The 20,518-nt window shown below is 42.9% G+C and overlaps 2 long non-coding RNA genes across 2 annotated transcripts; both read left to right on the forward strand.

The window, feature by feature from the left end:
- The first annotated feature begins 1,942 nt into the window (after nt 1–1,942).
- On the forward strand, nt 1,943–4,787 carry LOC142740457 (uncharacterized). The gene is made up of 4 exons (XR_012880697.1): nt 1,943–1,984; nt 3,282–3,348; nt 4,151–4,215; nt 4,662–4,787. It is a non-coding gene; the product is annotated as an uncharacterized LOC142740457 (long non-coding RNA).
- Nucleotides 4,788–14,289: 9,502 nt separating this feature from the next.
- Nucleotides 14,290–15,222, forward strand: LOC142740458 (uncharacterized). Its single transcript, XR_012880698.1, has 3 exons — nt 14,290–14,358; nt 14,557–14,621; nt 15,000–15,222. It is a non-coding gene; the product is annotated as an uncharacterized LOC142740458 (long non-coding RNA).
- The last annotated feature ends 5,296 nt before the right edge of the window (nt 15,223–20,518 follow it).

The following is a 20,518-nucleotide window of genomic DNA, read 5'->3' on the forward strand; positions in this document are numbered from 1 at the left end:
CAGAACTTAGGCTACATTCACACGACAGTGAAAAAAAATGGCCATTAAAAACTGATCAACTGTCAGTTTTTCATGGCCGTTTTGCATCATTGTGTCTGCAAATTTTTATACACTTCCAGTCCGTCTGTCCGTTTTTAATGGCCGTTTGACATCCATTTTGCATCCGTTTTTCATGGCCGTTAAAAAAACTGATGAATTTCATTTGTCTGGCTTTCTTTTGTCCCAACCCCCTGAAAACACCCAAACAAAGGTCATTGTCATGATTGTTTCACAGCCCCCCTGTAGATGATGCCACACAGCCCCCCTGTAGATGATGGCACACGGACCCCCTGTATATGATGAAACACAGACCCCCTGTAGATGATGAAACACAGACCCCCTGTAGATGATGGCACACAGACCCCGTGTAGATGATGGCTCACAGCCTCCCTGTAGATGATGTCACACAGCCCCCCTGTAGATGATTGCACACAGCCCCCCTGTAGATGATGGCACACAGCCCCCCTGTAGATGATGGCACACCGCCCCATGTAGATGATGGCACACAGCCCCCTTGTAGACGATGGCACACAGCCCCCTGTAGACGATGGCATACAGCCCCCCTGTAGATGATGACACAGACACCTCTCCGGAGAAAGCACCACACCCCCCCCTCCCTGTGGTAATCTTCCGGGACTCTCTCTGTAAATTCAGGACCGTGCCGAAAAATTTTTGTCCGCCTGAATGCCCTACATACTCACCGATGCATGACCGTCTACGTCACGAGTGATCTCTAGTCTCACTGGTTCTGCGAAGGCGACGCGAGGACTTCATCTCGTCACCTTCGCAGAACCCATGAGACTAGAGACCACACCTGTAGAGGACGGCGCTGCATCGGTGAGTATGTGTCATTGCGCCGCCGATTACCAGCAAGGGAGCCAATAGTTCCCTTGGCTCTTGAATCCCCAAATCACAGAACCGTTTTTAACGGCTGTTACATGTATTGACGGCCGTTAAAAATTGATCCATTGACTTCTATGGGGGCCGTCTGGCCGTGAAAGCGGCCAAAAATAGGACATGTTCTATTTTTTGACAGACAATATTCACGGGTGGTTAAAAAAAGGCCGTGTGAATATACCCATAGAACATCATTGTTCTGAAAGCGGAAGTTTTTTACTGTTGTGTGAATGTAGCCTAAAACGAAATTCAATAAAATGTATCCTTTATTAGTTCAGATGTTGCCGTCTTTACCTTGACTTTTAACGCATTAAATAAACAATCCCTTATCTTGACTTTTTCAATGGCTTTTGTTGTGTGATATCACGCTGCAACAAATGATATTTTATTTCACATATAGCGAAAAGTAGTAATCCAAAAATAGGTTTTTAACGTTTCGGTCTATACATTCAACCTTCTTTAGACACGGATATGCGGCGCTTGTGACCTCGGTCGCTGTTGGGTAATGGCGCCATTATTTTTGGATTACTACTTTTCGCTATATGTGAAATCAAATATCACTTATTGCATAATACCTTGGAGTGCTGAGTTCCCATTTTTACACATTGGCGTGGAAGCCTACTCACGCACACTTGAAACACGGAGTGCTGCGGGATCAAGAAAGTATCACGCTGCAACAAGTTATCAGAGTCAAGTTAAAGATGGCTACATCTGTATTACAGTATAAAATCCATCTAGTAACAGATTACACGTTTCATACATTACATGTTCTTAGTCGTAGCCCCTATAACCACACATGTATCTTTCTTCCATGTTTATAAACAGCAGTCCCATGTAACGCCTATATCCAGTGTATGCACAGACAGTCTATCCAGGCAGTAGGAGATAATTAGATGATGTAACAGATACTTCAGCCGCTTATGATGTCACTGATGATGTCATAGACAGTACTAGCCGTTAGGTTCTATGTGCAGCTGGATTACATATTTTTTACAATTTCTGCCAATGACGTCTGGACCGGGACTGTGATTGACTGTGTGATTGACAGGTAAGATGCAGCATTTTATCATTAAGTCTACATGTTACTGGACACATGAAATATATACGCTCTAGAATTCTCATATAAGGCCAGATTCACACTGGACATTACTGCAGCAATTTCTAACCACACCAACACCTCACCACAACTATATGATTGTAGAAGGATTTTTTTCTGGTGATTGTCGGGGGTTGTTTTTTTTTTTAGACAAACAGTTCAAGTTCCAGTAAAATGTTTCTATTAATGCAAGTAACAACTGAACATTTTACATTCAGATTTCAATGTTTCATATTTTCTCATTAAAGTTACAACTCAGAGTATGTTCACACAGCCTATTTTCAGCCGTTTTCCTGGCCGTAAACACCCCGAAAAACAGCCTAAAATACGGAGGCTGGACGCCTCCAAACATCTGCCCATTGATTTCAATGGGAAAAACTGTTTTTTTTTCCGATGGTGCATTTTACGTGGGCGTTTGATAAAGCGGCGCATAAAAAACACCCTGTAAAAAGAAGTGCATTTCACTCCTTCGGCCGTTTTTGGAGCCGTTTTTCATTGTCTCAATAGAAAAACAGCTCCAAGAACGTTGGTAAAAACGCCTCAAAAAATGTTTGTGGTTTAAAAAATGGCTAAAAATCAGAGGCTGTTTTCCCTTGAAAAGAGCTCTGTATTTTAGAGACGTTTTTTAGTTAAGTGTGTGAACATACCCTTACCATTGTCTGAGAATTGCAGCTGTCAGTAATGTGGAATGTGACTTCTCAGTCGTTTTCAATATGATGTCTAATTTAATTTAATTAAATGGTCTTAAAAAGCTACCGTATATTATCCTAATAAGGCTCAGCAGTAGCCAGGGCCGGCCTTAGGGGTGTGCGACCTGTGCCATTACATAGGGCGCATCCCTCCAGCAGGTGGAACGGGGCGCTGCGCTGGCTCCCTTCCACTGCTTGTGTTTTAGAAGCGGCCGGGCAACTCAGCAGCTGCCTTTCCGCCTGGGTGCTTCTCTCACTGACATCGCGTTTCTAGCAGCGAAAATCGGGATTCCTCTAGGAGATGGGGCATTGGGGATTGGCATTTGTAAATTGCCCACATTGTGACCCCCCCTAATGTCAGTCATGGACACCTGGGCCTGGGTGTGACTGCAACCTCTTCACCCCTATAGTTATGTTCCCTGGGTTTACACTAACATTACAAAATGTTTTCAATGTCTGACTCGTCCTGTGATAGAAAATGAAAGGTGTGAAAGTAAATATATTATTATTCATTCTAGATATGGGGTTATTTTATGTTTATTCCATTATGTATTTTACAGACATTTATGACATCTGAATATGTGGCACCAGTGACAGCCGACATGCTAGGACATACACTGTATATATGTAAGTATTATAGCAAATGACAACCTATAGAAATTCTATAATCTGATGTCATCCAGAATGTTCCTATAGAGACACATGACAAGACTGTGGGAACAAATTCCCCAATGTTGTTCATCCAGGGCCTGTCTTAGGGGTGTGCGACCTGTGGGGTTACACTGGGTGCATCACCTGTCACTAATGAATAGGGCGCCACTGGTCTTGATGTCTGGGGCACCCATTGCTTGAACACTCAAACCCACTCTTCATGTAAAAAAAGTAAAGGGCACTGCTCAGGATACAATTCCTTGATAATGGATTACATTACAGTGTGGCAGACAATACTTGTCTGGCAGTGTTATTTGGGCACTGTATGATTGCAGTATTTGAGTACTATATTCTACGCCATAAAGCTGAATTCAGACGCTGCAGATTTGCTGCACGGCAAAATTCACAAGTGTTACAGGTGAATAGTTACAGTCTCAAAAACTCATCCACATGTAGCAAAAGTAAACGCTGGGAATTTTGCTGCAGCTTTATATTATTATTATTATAGAAATGCTCCATACAGAAGATATTATGGTATTAGTAATATATAAGGGACTTGTTATTTATGTCATTTCCTAATACACATTTGGCTTATGGGGGAGCACACAGAGTGTCTACATTACCAGTACTGCAGTCTGTGCGCCCCCATACAGGTCCGTCCACATGAAGTTGCTGTGTACATGAGCTCTAATGTACATTTCCTTCATTGTTGGGTGGTCTATACTGAGCACACGTCTGTCTGGAGAAATAAAACTACACAATTATTGTTTTTTTCCAGAACACCTTAAGATCAGCTGCCTGCTGCCAGGGGGACTCTCTGAAGCAATATTTCATCTATGCAAGGTGCGTCTCTTATTAGTTACTATATGCAGTATCCACCAATACCCTCCACAGTTAGAATGACACTTTTTGTATGTCCTGGGTCAGAATGCCCCTTTTGTATGGCCCCACAGTAATGAAGCCCCCTTTTCTAAGCCCCGACTCAGTCCTTTTATCCCCCATATTAATAGTGCCCCCTTTGCTCCTATAAAATAAAAAATTATACTCACCTAATAGACGACCAACCGGGTCAGACATTTCGCTTCCTCCCTGCGCCATTATTGTTTGTCCAATTTCAGGGGCGTATGGAGCCCCAGAGCTGTGGGCCACCCCAAATCCCTGAACCCCAGCCGGTCATCCTATTTACCCCTTTGGTAATTTTACACTGGTTGGGGACTGGACTCTGTTCTAGATAGAAATGTTGCCATTGATTGAGATTTGTCCTAATACATTGTCTTTCTTTCTCCTAGAATTAATTCCTCATAAGAGTTAATGATAACCACACGTCCCAGGAGGGCAGATCAAAGATTAAGCAGAGCCCTCCACCTCACATCACATAACGTTCTACATTCAGTCGGATGTATTCAGTAGGAGAGTCCAAGGTCAGTGTATTTTATTAACTGCATCTCTAAATGATCACATAGTGTGTATTACTGGTCAATACTGAAGAGGGCACTACCACCATAGATGGCCTGGGCACCCTCAACTTACACTGCCGATCCGGCATTTAGGGCCCAAACCTATAATATAAAAAAACAGAAAGATACAATCCCTAGTTTATTGACTGGGTGATGTTATTTGGGCACTGTATGATTAAATTATTTGGACACTACATGGTGCATCATAAGGGGGAGGACGTCACAGATACTGCACATGTCACCAATAAACCTAAGGCCGGCCCTGGATGTGACACAATAGCTGCCAAGTGACATGCCATCCACACGGACATGACCGCTGTGGCCTAGCAACTAAAGACAACAGAACCACCAGCGCAGGAGCCACAGGGAATTAAAAAAATGAGTAGGGACAATTTGTTATTTTTTAGCCATATGCGGCTTAGACTAAGGTTTATGAAACTGTCAGAAAACCCCTTTAATAATTATTTTGTCTGTTGAATCCAGATAAGAGACACAAAACACAGCGCCACATAGTGTAGATTACCAAGGTAAAAAGGTGCAAAATCCAGAAATCCAAATAGGTGCTCACCTAGGATCAAAGGACAACGAACAGTGGAGAGAATGGTTGCTGCTGCTGCCAGGACTCGGTGCCGGTGTTCCACGGAAGACCGCAAAGGAAATACTGATATACAGAATGAAAAATAGAGTCTCCAAGGCGCTGCTGCACGGGAAAAGCAATGAGCATAAAGGAAGTGTAAGGTATAGGTAATTTATTGAAAACAAGGCTACGCGTTTCAATGCCGCACCGGCATCTTCATCAGGCCATAAACTAAACATAACATCTGCACAGTTTAAATACACACTGAACAATTAAAAAAAAAAAAAAAAAAAACCCGCCAATGTGACTGGGGTCAAAGTTCTCAGATGACGTCACACATGAAAAGGAATGTAACAATTCACACGAGGCAGTAAGTGGTATAATCAGCGATCAGGACCATGGACAGCAGCAATGTCAAACATACGCAACTGCATAGAAAGAAAACACATAGCCGACAAAACAATAATGGTACATCGGGTATAAAATTGCAAAATGGGATAAATTATGATTAAAATAAGCACAGATGCTGGATTTAAAAAATATGACATTAATAAAAGAACGGAAATATCCAGTTCTACAGTAAAACCCGGGACTGGCGCAGGGCAAATGTGGTGCCTATTTTCAAAAAGGGCTCTAGGTCTTCCCCGGGTAATTATAGACCAGTAAGCTTAACATCCATCGTGGGGAAAATGTTTGAGGGGCTATTGAGGGACTATATACAGGATTATGTGACAATAAATAGCATTATAAGTGACAGCCAGCACGGTTTTACTAAGGACAGAAGTTGTCAAACTAACCTAATCTGTTTTTATGAAGAGGTGAGCAGAAGTCTAGACAGAGGGGCCGCTGTGGATTTAGTGTTTTTGGACTTTGCAAAGGCATTTGACACTGTCCCCCATAGACGCCTAATGGGTAAATTAAGGACTATAGGTTTAGAAAATATAGTTTGTAATTGGATTGAGAATTGGCTCAAGGACCGTATCCAGAGGGTTGTGGTCAATGATTCCTACTCTGAATGGTCCCCGGTAATAAGTGGTGTACCCCAGGGTTCAGTGCTGGGACCACTATTATTCAACTTATTTATTAATGATATAGAGGAAGGGATTAATAGCACTATTTCTATTTTTGCAGATGACACCAAGCTATGTAATATAGTTCAGACTATGGAAGATGTTCATGAATTACAGGCAGATTTAAACAAACTAAGTGTTTGGGCGTCCACTTGGCAAATGAAGTTTAATGTAGATAAATGTAAAGTTATGCATCTTGGTACCAACAACCTGCATGCATCATATGTCCTAGGGGGAGCTACACTGGCGGATTCACTTGTTGAGAAGGATCTGGGTGTTCTTGTAAATCATAAACTCAATAACAGCATGCAGTGTCAATCAGCTGCTTCAAAGGCCAGCAGGATATTGTCGTGTATTAAAAGAGGCATGGACTCGCGGGACAGGGATGTAATAATGCCACTTTACAAAGCATTAGTGAGGCCTCATCTAGAATATGCAGTTCAGTTCTGGGCTCCAGTTCATAGAAAGGATGCCCTGGAGTTGGAAAAAATACAAAGAAGAGCAACGAAGCTAATAAGGGGCATGGAGAATTTAAGTTATGAGGAAAGATTGAAAGAATTAAACCTATTTAGCCTTGAAAAAAGAAGACTAAGGGGGGACATGATTAACTTATATAAATATATTAATGGCACATACAAAAAATATGGTGAAATCCTGTTCCTTGTAAAACCCCCTCAAAAAACAAGGGGGCACTCCCTCCGTCTGGAGAAAAAAAGGTTCAAGCTGCAGAGGCGACAAGGCTTCTTTACAGTGAGAACTGTGAATTTATGGAATAGCCTACCGCAGGAGCTGGTCACAGCAGGGACAGTAGATGGCTTTAAAAAAGGGTTAGATAATTTCCTAGAACAAAAAAATATTAGCTCCTATGTGTAGAAATTTTTCCTTCCCTTTTCCCTTCCCTTGGTTGAACTTGATGGACATGTGTCTTTTTTCAGCCGTACTAACTATGTAACTATGTAACTATGTAACGAGCACAGAAATTACTGTTGAATGGATGGACAGGGCTGTTTATCAATAATAATTAATCTAGGGAAGATTCAGTGAGATCATTTAAACCATATGGTTGTAGTGTCCTGAGTTTAAAAATCCAATAATTTTCGCGCTGCTTAAGTTTATTAAATCTATTTGCAGTATTTGGTAAAATTAGTTCAATGGGTGTGACTGTTATTTCATTAAAAAGATTATTATGAGTGGAGGCGAAATGACGTGAAACACTATGTTTCATAAAACCAGAGGTGACATTGAACCTGTGGCTATTAATTCTGGTTCGCAGGCACTGAGTAGTGCGGCCGATGTATTGTAAACGACAGGGGCATTCAAGCAAATAAACAATATATGAACTCCCACAGTTGAGGAAACTATTAATCTTAAAAGATTCATCAGTCACTGTGGATGTATATTTTGTGGCTCTATGAGTGATCAAAGCACAGCACATACAGCGTTGATGGCCACATTTAAAAGAGCCTAATAGTTTAGGGATCTATTTGGATGCTTTCATTTAAATATCCATCTGGATGCCTTCTTTTCTAAGTAATCGTATTGCCGCACATATATTTATGTAAGTTTTACTGTAGAACTGGATATTTCCGTTCTTTTATTAATGTCATATTTTTTAAATCCAGCATCTGTGCTTATTTTAATCATAATTTATCCCATTTTGCAATTTTATACCCGATGTACCATTATTGTTTTGTCGGCTATGTGTTTTCTTTCTATGCAGTTGCGTATGTTTGACATTGCTGCTGTCCATGGTCCTGATCGCTGATTATACCACTTACTGCCTCGTGTGAATTGTTACATTCCTTTTCATGTGTGACGTCATCTGAGAACTTTGACCCCAGTCACATTGGCGTTTTTTTTTTTTTTTTTTTTAATTGTTCAGTGTGTATTTAAACTGTGCAGATGTTATGTTTCGTTTATGGCCTGATGAAGATGCCGGTGCGGCATTGAAACGCGTAGCCTTGTTTTCAATAAATTACCTATACCTTACACTTCCTTTATGCTCATTGCTTTTCCCGTGCAGCAGCGCCTTGGAGACTCTATTTTTCATTCTGTATATCAGTATTTCCTTTGCGGTCTTCCGTGGAACACCGGCACCGAGTCCTGGCAGCAGCAGCAACCATTCTCTCCACTGTTCGTTGTCCTTTGATCCTAGGTGAGCACCTATTTGGATTTCTGGATTTTGCACCTTTTTACCTTGGTAATCTACACTATGTGGCGCTGTGTTTTGTGTCTCTTATCTGCCTAGGTCGGGATGTTATTTTCCTTTTGGATCTGACGTCCTGTTGCAAAGTTTTGCTCCATTGCGTTTGTGGTTTCTCTTGTGTGAACCACGCCATAGAAGCTCTTCTTTCTCACTGGCTGCCACTCCGCTCTTTCACTGAAGCAAGTATACGGGACTTATCAACCTTCATCCCATTGAGGATTTGTGTTCCTGGTAGGAATCACACACCAACTATGACCGATTTCATCAATGATAGAAGACACTTTCGTGAACAATGGATCATGCAATCACTGGGATTGCTTGCAACTACGGATCCTATTGAAATTGTGAGTAACACCTATACTCCCGAACTGACCAAAGTAATGACTGACTTGTTTTTAACATTGGAGGATCTTGTGAAAAATGAAGCCAAACAGAACATAGATTGCTTGTTTTTGCAAATGTATATCGCCAAAAGCATCACTCCCAGGGGACTGAGGATATTGTTAACTAATCCTTATCCCTCTGACATAGATTTTAGCTCTGATTGGAAGGCATTGTTAGACAACTGCCAATCAGGTGCCCTGAAATTGCTCTTCTGTAAGAGGACTTTTGTTAGTGACTCTTTGAAAACCGAGATCTCCTTGATTAAGGATAAGTTGTCAAAATTTTCTGACCACCCTGATTTCTCAAAAATAGAATCATCCATTAATAATAGGCTCAATACCTACGAGAAAGATCTGATTCTCCGAAAGTCTAATAAATTCAAGAGGGATCGTTGTGAGCATCAAACTAACGCTATTGAGGATAACATTGCAGATTTAGCACCTATGATCGATATTACTATTGATCAATCCACTACTAGTAAAGAAAGAGCAGGAAAAAAGGTTTTTTTCCCCCATACCGAGGGTAGGTTTCGCAGGTACCCCCACAATGGTTTCCCAGAGGGTGAATCACGCAGGTTTTCACCCCATAGTAGGACATTCAAAAACAGCCACAGGAATATGAATTCTGTTGAGCTCCCTACTAACCCTACCTGCTCTGACAATTTTTCAGTAATGTCCCACACTACTGAATCTATGTGTCTCCAAACCAAGGTTAATTCTAAGAGCACTGTTTCTACCCGCTCCAAAGCTACTGATTATATGCCTTCCATCAACCACCTTTCGGATATACCCGTCAATGCGTTCAGGTCTTCTGAATTAGAAACTCGTTTATTACAATTTCAATCCACCCTGGAAAATCCTTCCACTCCTATTATTATTTCACCATCCTCAAATATCTCCATGGTACTCTCAGAACATGATGTATCTACATCTCTGCTACAATTATCCACTCATGATATTTCCACCAATCTATTGGATAACTCTTTCCCCACGAATATAGAAGGAGCTTGTGCAACATCACCCCCCAATGATGCACCCCATGGTAACTCTGATCCCCCTCTTTTAGCTCCTATATCCTTCCTGGATACCACCACTTCTTTTTTAGGACTCCCCTCCCAATTAACCATGCCACCTGTTACACCCACCATCAACAGCGACGACCAACTTGTGACTTACCTCCTAAGCCCGAAAATACAAACTATCACACATTTTTTCCCACTGGTACAGAAAATTTCCATAAAAAGAAAATTAGATACAGAGGAAGAAGAGGAGGTCGCAAACGCAATAAAACGACCCCTTTCCACAACTCTAAAGAAACATCGGATCAACCACTAAAAATGAAACTTTTTAATCTGTCCTCTCACATTTTGAATCCACATGAGATCAGTTTGCTAAACAAAGGCCTCTCCTTTTGTCCAGTCGCACCACCAAATAATTTTGATCTCTTCATGGACCTCAATAGGTTCATCCGTAAACTAACTCTCACTAGACATTTTTCTCTCTCCAAAATGGTGCCTACATCTGCAACATCTGTCCCCGCGCCTGAATCAACCACATGCGATTTTGCTCCGTTAGTTATCACCACTAATCTCAAACCAAAATCCTGCTTTTATCCCCTGCACCATCAGGGTTCCCTTTTAGAAACTTTTTCCACTCTTGTAGGTAATGAGTTTAGAACTCTTGGCAAACCTACTCACAAATCTGATAATCTCACATATCAGGAAAGAAATTCCCTTAAAACATTGGCGAAAAATGAGAATATCGCGATTCGTTCAGCTGACAAAGGAGGAGGCATTGTAGTTATGAACAGAGACTAATATTTGGGGGAGACCTACAGAATTTTGGGAGATACCAATTTCTATATTCCATTGACAGCGAATCCCTTACACGACCATTCATTAAAATACGCTGATCTAATTGAGACAGCCTTCCAAGATGGCATTATTACAAAAAAAGAAAAGGGCTTTCTTCATATGCCATTTCCTAGTTTGCCATTTATGTACCATCTTCCCAAGATCCATAAATCCATCACTAATCCCCCTGGACGCCCCATTATTTCTGGTATTGGGTCCTTGACCAGCAACCTTTCCCATTTCGTTGATCTGCATTTACAACCCCTAGTGGCCGGCCTATCATCTTATCTCAAGGATTCTACACAAGTTATTAGAGAGCTTCTGGCTATCAATGTAACTAATCTCATGCATCCCATTAATTTTCTGACTGCAGATGTCACTGCTTTATACAGCAATATCCCCCACTCCAAAGGCCTTGAAGTCATTGAATCTGCTCTAAACACCAAAACTAACATGCCCTCTGTTCAGATTGATTTTATCACCAAATGCGTTCATTTTATTCTCCACCATAATTCGTTTAGCTTCGATAAAAAATTTTACAACCAAATAAAGGGGTGTGCCATGGGTTCCAGGTTCGCACCCTCATATGCCAACCTCTATATGGGTAATTTTGAAGATCACTATATACACCATGATCATCGGTTCAAAAATAAAATTCTATTGTATAAACGCTATATTGACGATCTTCTCTTCATTTGGATGGGTAATGAGTCTGAGGCTGCATCTTTTATTGAATTTCTCAATCAGAACACGTATGGGCTTTCTTTTACACATACTTTTTCAGCCACGTCTATTGATTTTCTGGATTTAAATATTTCTTTTGACATTGCCTCCAATAAATTTAACACGAAAACTCATTTTAAAACGGTAGACGTCAATAGCTACCTCAATTTTAATAGTGCTCATTATCCACCATGGATCAAGAATGTCCCGTTTGGTCAATTTAGGAGGATTAGAAAAAATTGTACTACTAACAGTGATTTCAATAGGGAATGTAATATTTTAGAAAAAAGATTTAAACAGAAGAATTTTCCAACCAATCTCATCAAAGGAGCTAGACGTAAAGCTGCCCTACTAACCCAAGCATCATGCATTGTGGAAAAAGTAGATAAGAAGACTGCCCAAAATTTTAGTAATAACTTCATCACCACATTCAATAGTGGTAATAAGAAAATTAGGGAAATCCTAGAGAGGCATTGGCACATTCTGACTAGTGATCCCTACCTTAAGAGTGAATTGCCCAATAAACCTGTAGTCACTTTTAGACGTTCTAAATCTTTAAAAAATATTTTGGCCCCAAGTAGACTGAGCAATCCATCTACGACCAGCTCCACTTTGCTCCCTAAACTATTAGGCTCTTTTAAATGTGGCCATCAACGCTGTATGTGCTGTGCTGTGATCACTCATAGAGCCACAAAATATACATCCACAGTGACTGATGAATCTTTTAAGATTAATAGTTTCCTCAACTGTGGGAGTTCATATATTGTTTATTTGCTTGAATGCCCCTGTCGTTTACAATACATCGGCCGCACTACTCAGTGCCTGCGAACCAGAATTAATAGCCACAGGTTCAATGTCACCTCTGGTTTTATGAAACATAGTGTTTCACGTCATTTCGCCTCCACTCATAATAATCTTTTTAATGAAATAACAGTCACACCCATTGAACTAATTTTACCAAATACTGCAAATAGATTTAATAAACTTAAGCAGCGCGAAAATTATTGGATTTTTAAACTCAGGACACTACAACCATATGGTTTAAATGATCTCACTGAATCTTCCCTAGATTAATTATTATTGATAAACAGCCCTGTCCATCCATTCAACAGTAATTTCTGTGCTCGTTCATTCGGGTCCGTTTTTTCCTCACATTTGCGATTGTTTGGCAACTCCTAGCTCCATGTACTCCTGTAAATTCGTTTTGGCTCATAATTTAGGTCATCTCGATGTAGCGGCTTTTTTTGGCAATTAAATAAAGAGCATTAGGGTCACTACTTTACTGCTATTTATTTTCTTGATACCCTATTTTTCCTTTAATTCCCTTATGTTTTTGTTGAATTTTTTCCTTACCTAGCCCTTTTATGATATATCTATACATTGGTGGTTATATATCCCTTTCCCTTGTATCCCGTTTTTATGTCTATAATCCGTTTATTTATTTATTGTACTGTATCGACATTAGTGGTTTCCAGTACTGTATATTATTACATAATTGTATTCCATAATTGTATATTATCTCATCATAATATCAGTTTATAATGGTATCTTATTGTATTGCTATTGCTACTATTTTCAGAGTACAGCTTCATTTTATTCCCGTCTTTCTATTTGCAAATGTGCTGTCACTTTAGCATACTTTTGGATGCTATTGTTTCCAGCTTTTGTTTCAGATGTTTCAATATTATTCTGTTATCATTATTCTGTCCTTCCACAATCATTCATATGTTTTTTAACATCTATTTGGATGCTTTCATTTAAATATCCATCTGGATGCCTTCTTTTCTAAGTAATCGTATTGCCGCACATATATTTATGTAAGTTTTACTGTAGAACTGGATATTTCCGTTCTTTTATTAATGTCATATTTTTTAAATCCAGCATCTGTGCTTATTTTAATCATAATTTATCCCATTTTGCAATTTTATACCCGATGTACCATTATTGTTTTGTCGGCTATGTGTTTTCTTTCTATGCAGTTGCGTATGTTTGACATTGCTGCTGTCCATGGTCCTGGTCGCTGATTATACCACTTACTGCCTCGTGTGAATTGTTACATTCCTTTTCATGTGTGACGTCATCTGAGAACTTTGACCACAGTCACATTGGCGGGTTTTTTTTTTTTTTTTTTTAATTGTTCAGTGTGTATTTAAACTGTGCAGATGTTATGTTTAGTTTATGGCCTGATGAAGATGCCGGTGCGGCATTGAAACGCGTAGCCTTGTTTTCAATAAATTACCTATACCTTACACTTCCTTTATGCTCATTGCTTTTCCCGTGCAGCAGCGCCTTGGAGACTCTATTTTTCATTCTGTATATCAGTCTGTTGAATCCAGAAATCCAATTTACCATTTTCTACTCTCTCTACTCCAGTCCAAAAGACTCCACAAAAGACAAATTAGAAGTTTTCCATTAAGGATAAGATTATATAGAAGAATAACAATAAGCTCCTGGTCCCTGATACAAAATCTATACCAGGGTCCTCCAACTATTATGTGCCATTATACTGCTGGTGTTATTTGTGTGGCAGAGGGGCATTGGACTCGCCCTGTGATAGAAAATGAAATGTGTGAAAGTAAATATATTATTATTCATTATAGATATGGGGTTATTTTATGTATGTGCATTAAACCCATTATGTATTTTACAGACATTTATAACATCTGAATATGTGGCACCAGTGACAGCCGACATGCTAGAAGATCCACTGTATATATGTAAGTATTATAGCAAATAACAACCTATAGAAATTCTATAATGTGATGTCATCCAGAATGTTCCTATAGAGACACATGACAAGACTGTGGGAACAATCTCCCTGATGTTTTCAATAGGCTGAACATATATTTGTTGATATGATGAACCATACTAAGCGCACGTCATAATATCTTCACAGTTTATACTTTTTGTTCCAGAATTTCTTGAGATCGGCTGCCTGCTGCCAGGGGGACTCTCTGAAGTAATATTTCATCTATATGCGGTATGTCCATCATTAGTTACTATATACAGTATCCACCAGTAGCTCTGTACATTGAAAAAGTAATGAGCGGGCAAAATGCCAAGAAAGGCGTAGCAGTGGGGAACCTTGGATAGTTGGTAGGAATAGACATAATGTAAGTTAGGGGCATCTTTGTCCAAAATGCTTGCAACATGGCTCGGTTTGGGACTGAACGTAGGTGTAAGGTAATTGGGTGAGGGAGTGTAGGGGGATTTTAGACAGCTCTGGTCTGCCAAGAACATTTGCGATGTGTCAAGGCATGGATGCAATAGACAAGGACTTAAGTGAGTTTCATTACACAGTCATAATCTGCAGGCATAGGTGATAATGGATACTGGCAGAATGTTTTTATATTTACAGCACTCAAGCGGAAAGCAATGGAAGGTGCCAGGATATTGCCACGTATAGAGCCCCCACAAGTCATGCAGCACAAGGACCTGGACTTGGGGTGTACTTTATTGTTTGGAGCAAATGGCATCAAGGAAGCAAGGCAGGTATCCTCAATGGTATCATTCTAGCAAAAATTTGAGGGAACATGGCACGATGATGGGCCAAGTGCCAGGATCCTTGCGCAGGGATCCAGGGTCGATGAAGGCAGCAATATCCCAGTAGGGCCTTATAATCTCAACATGGGAGAGGGACACCTTGGGGTTGTTAAAATGTTTAGAACACGGGGTACTGGCACAATGTTTGGAATTACAGGAGCAGCGCATCTGGATGTAAAGAGAAGCAGAAGAAGGCAACAGTAGCTGGTTGAGTCTGATTCTGATCTGTCAGATGATAATAAGTGGTCTGATGTTGGGGATAGATGGGCTAATGGGCAAGACGTTTAAGATGCTGAAAAAAATGTTTACGCAGGATAAAGTAAAAAGGTAAAAGCGAGGAGGCGTGATACCGAAAGCCAATCCTTTACTGGAAAGAGGGGGTAAAGTTTGGGGCCAGGAAACATGTTTGTTGATTTCTACCTACACACACTTGTCCCAGGAAATGTTGGGAAACATAAGGGAGGAAAGGCTTGTCTAGTTTTCGTGATGTCTATGGAAGATTTTGTTTAGTATTGCAGTGTTATGGTGGTGGAGCAGGACCCCCTTATTGATCAGATGCCAATAAAAAGGGATGGTGCCTGTGAAGCAGGCTGGTAAGTATAAAAAAATACATCTGTTGCATCTAAAAGAGGCATCAGTAAACGATGAAATAGACAAGGAGTTGAGTGAGTTGCATCATTAAAGCAGAATCTGCAGGCACGGATGACAATGGATACTTGCAGAATGTTTTTTGTGCCTACAGGACTCAAGTGAGAAGCAGTGGAAAGGACACGGATATCGCCACGGATAGGGCGTCCACGAGTCATGCAGCACAAGGAACTGGACTTCTGATGTAATTGACTGTTTGGAGGAGATGGCGTACATTTGCGAAGAATGTAGTTGGCTTTCGAAGCGCGTAAGCAGTCTTGTATCATCACTTCAACATGCCGTGTGGTTTATAAAATGTTTTTCTAATAAAGTCATCACATTGTCATGAGGATTGCTGGACCGTATTTTCTTCTGTTTACTGTATATTTATTGAACAGTGCTAACGCCATACAGCCCTCCCTGTAGAGAACGCCATACAGCCCTCCTGTAGAGAACGCCATACAGTCCCCCTGCAGAGAACGCCATACAGCCCCCCCTGTAGAGAACGCCATACAGCCCCCCCTGTAGAGAACGCCATACAGCCCCCCCTGTAGGGAACGCCATACATCCCCCCCTGTAGAGAACGCCATAGAGCCCCCCCCTGTAGGGAACGCCATACAGCCCCCCTGTAGGGAACGCCATACAGCCCCCCTGTAGGGAACGCCGTACAGCCCTCCTGTAGAGAACGCCATACAGTCCCCCTGCAGAGAATGCCATACAGCCCCCCCTGTAGAGAACGCCATACAGCCCCCCTGTAGAGAATGCCATACAGCCCTCCTGTAGAGAACGCCATACAGTCCCCCTGCAGAGAACGCCATACAGCCCCCCCTGTAGAGAAAGCCATACAGCCCCCCTGTAGAGAACGCCATACAGCCCCCACTGTAGAGAACGCCATACAGCCCCCCCTGTAGGGAACGGCATACATCCCCCCCTGTAGAGAACGCCATAGAGCCCCCCCCTGTAGGGAATGCCATACAGCCCCCCCCTGTAGGGAACGCCATACAGCCCCCCCTGTAGGGAATGCCATACAGCGTTCCCCCCCCCCTTGTAGGGAACGTCATACAGCGTCCCGCCTCCCAAAAAAATGCGTCCTACAGTGTGTCCTACAAAATACATGTATCCCCTATCCACAGGATAGGGGATACATGTGTGATCGCTGGCAGCGAAAGCTGCTTCTATCCTCTCCTCAGGGTCCCCGGCAGTCACTGACAGCCGGAGACCCGACATTCAGCAGCCCGATCGCGCGGGCAGTAAGTTAAAACCGGAATCGTAAAAAGTCTATGGCTCGGGTTTTAAGGACCCTGACCGCTGGCCGTAAAAATACAGCCAGCGGTCGGGAACCAGTTAATGGCAGAGCGGGGAGATACCTCCCTGCTCTGCCGTAGTGTTCAGTGGCGTCCCGCTGTAGCAGCCATAGCGGCTGCCAGCGGAGCCTCCGGCCATGGTGGGGGCCCGTGCCGGCGGGCGACATGGGCCCCCTCATGCCGCGGGCCCCGTAGCAGCCGCTACGGCTGCTACGGCGGTAGTTACGCCACTGCTCAGTACATATATACAACACCAAAAAAAATCTCAGTGTTATGACTGCGGACCTCTGTCGCTCACCCTGTGATGAACGGCCGCGACCGCAACTTCCTGGCCACCTCCCCAGAGACCACGGCTGGCGTGGCCTTCCCTTCCTGGAGTGTGCGAGGAGTGCCTTAAAGGGCCAGCGTGCGCACTTCCTAAAAGTTTTCTATCCTACCCCAGTGCACCCTGGATTATAAAAAGGTCTCTGCCCTTCCACTACTTGCTTGAGCGTTGTTTGTACTTTTCCCATGTTTGTATTGCAAAGGGTCCCTTAGTATTTTCCTGCTTGATCTCAGAGTTCCCGTTCCCTGCATCCTATTTCCTGTATCCCTTGCTGTTTCCTAACTGTGCCTGCCTTTTTTTTATCAGAGTCGTGTGGTACCGCCGGCTGGATATGCCACGTCTGTGTGTCATCTACCATTCCTGGTGCCATCTGCTTCGTCTGGCGCAACCTGCCACACCTAGCCCTATCTGAGCCGGAGCCCACAGCCTAGTGGGTCCACATACGGATGTAGCCATCTTTAACTTGACTCTGATAACTTGTTGCAGCGTGATATCACACAAAAATAACCATTGAGAAGTCATTGAAAAGGTCAAGATAAGGGATCTTTCCACTGTGTATTTAATGCGTTATTAGTCAAGCTAAAGTCAGCTACATATGTTCCCTAGATTGTGACAGTACGCTCAGGCCATGGAACCCGCTGGCCAGCCTAAGACCACAGTTCAGGTCATACAGACGGATATGCGTGACCTATATGCACGTCAGCAATTACTAAGGGGTGGACCCCAATAGTATATATTGTATCTATATGAACGTCAGGATCAACTCCTCGTGGCTGTAAACTCCATCATCGCCCGACTGGATCAACTCCCTGTTCCTTCCCCAGAGACTGCTGCCGTTCCACTGCCTAATACTCCTACTGTCTGTCTTCCAGATCCACAGTTGCACTGCCTCTTTTTCCTCGCTATGACTGCGTGCTGGCAAGTCCCTCGCATGGGCGAACCCCATCCTGGAATGACAGGGGCCCAAATTTTCGGACTTAGCCCTGTTCTTACAGACTCTTTGTGACGTGTTCAAGAAGCCGCGTCGAACATCCTTAGCAGCAGCCACTCTGCTAACCCTCAAGCAAGGGGGTCCATAGATAAAAACAGTGGGAACCAGGTGGGATCCACTGTAAAAAAGAGACACCATGCAGGCGCAATACTTTTTTGAGAAAAAATATATATATAATTAATTGTCTAAAACAATAGATCATAATAAAACATACATAAAAAAGAGAGATAGAGGGTATCTTGAGGTACAACGCATTTAGTGGAAACAGAACCACTTTATCAAGTAAACATGAGACTAGAGATGAGCCAACCGGGACAACCGAACCCGGTTTCGGTCCAAACTTCCGGAAAAGTTCGGTTCGCAGGGAATCGGAACTACACCGGGTTCGGCCGAACCCGTTTTGACCGAACCCGGTCAAAAATATTATACAAATCGGCAGCCACTTATCTCTATCAATCACTGATAGAGAAAAGAGGCTGCTGATTAAAAATAAAATTAAAAATAAAATAAAAAGCATTTCATACGTACCTGGTCGTTGTCTTGCGGACGAGTCCCTCTTCTTCCTCCAGTCCGACCTTCTTTTCTGACGCGGCAGCCCGTGATTGGCTGCAGCGGTCACATGGGCTGCATCGTCATCAAGGAATGTCGGGCCGGATGTCGCGAGGGACGCGTCACCAAGGCAACGGCCAGGAGACCGGACTGGAGGAAGCAGGGAGTTCCCGGTAAGTATGAACGTCTTTTTTTTTTTACAGGTTACTCTATATTGTGATCGGTAGTCACTGTCCAGGGTGCTGAAACAGTAACTGCCGATCAGTTAACTCTTTCAGCACCCTGGACAGTGACTATTTACTGATGTCGCCTAGCAACGCTGCCGTAATGACGGGTGCACACATGTAGCCACCCGTCATTACGGGGCCTCATGCACACGACCGTAAAAACACCCGTTATTACGGGTCGTAATTACGACCCGAAATAGCGTGCCCATAGACTTCTGTTAGCCACGGGTACCTTCCCGTTTTCTCACGGGAAGATGCCCGTGCCGTTAAAAAGATAGAACATGTTCTATTTTTTTATTTTACGGGCCGTGCTCGTAATTACGACTCGTAATTACGAGCACGGCCGGCCACGGGCAGCCGGCCGCTTTTGCGAGCCGTGCTGTCATTATAAGGGTATGTTCACACGACAGCGTCCGTTACGGCTGAAATTACGGGGATGTTTCCGCCTGAAAACATCCCCGTAATTTCAGCCGTTACGGCATGTGCGGGCGCTTGAACGCCGCGTCCATTACGCACTAATTACGGACGTAATTCGGGCGTTTTTGCCCCGAGTTACGCCCGAAAATAGCGCCTCGATAGTGCTGACAAACATCTGCCCATTGAAAGCAATGGGCAGACGTTTGTCTGTTCACACGATGCGTATATTTACGCGCCGCTGTCAAATGACGGCGCGTAAATAGACGCCCGCATCAAAGAAGTGACCGGTCACTTCTTTGGCCGTAATTGGAGCCGTTATTCATTGACTCCAATGAATAGCAGCGCCAATTACGTCCGTAATGGACGCGCCGTTCAAGTGCCTGCACATGCCGTTACGGCTGAAATTACGGGGATGTTTTCAGGCGGAAACATCCCCGTAATTTCAGCCGTTACGGACGCTGTCGTGTGAACATATCCTAATTATAGCAGCACGGCCCGTTACGGCATGTGCAGGCGCTTGAATCACATACAACACAGTGTTATTAGCCTGGGAATGGACAAAACCAGTGGCCCTTCCCACCCATGTAATGCCAGACTACTGCGGCCTTGTATATGGCTGGTTATTAAAAATGTGGGGGACCCAACGTCTATTGTTAAATTTGTTAAATTCAAAAAAAAAAACTACGTGGGGGTCCCCCCCATTTTTATAACCAGCCAGATACAACACAGCAGCAGCAGCCTAGCATTACAAGGGTGGGAAGGTCCACTGTTTTTGGCCCTTCCCAGCCTCATAATACCAGCCTGCGGCCGCCCCAGAGCCCGACCATCACAACAGATGGTCGGGTACTGGATCGTACCTGGCTCTTCCCGGCACCCCTGGTGGTGGTGGGTATC

The sequence above is a fragment of the Rhinoderma darwinii genome, chromosome 2, assembly GCF_050947455.1.
Source record: "Rhinoderma darwinii isolate aRhiDar2 chromosome 2, aRhiDar2.hap1, whole genome shotgun sequence".
In the NCBI taxonomy this organism is placed as follows: domain Eukaryota; kingdom Metazoa; phylum Chordata; class Amphibia; order Anura; family Rhinodermatidae; genus Rhinoderma; species Rhinoderma darwinii.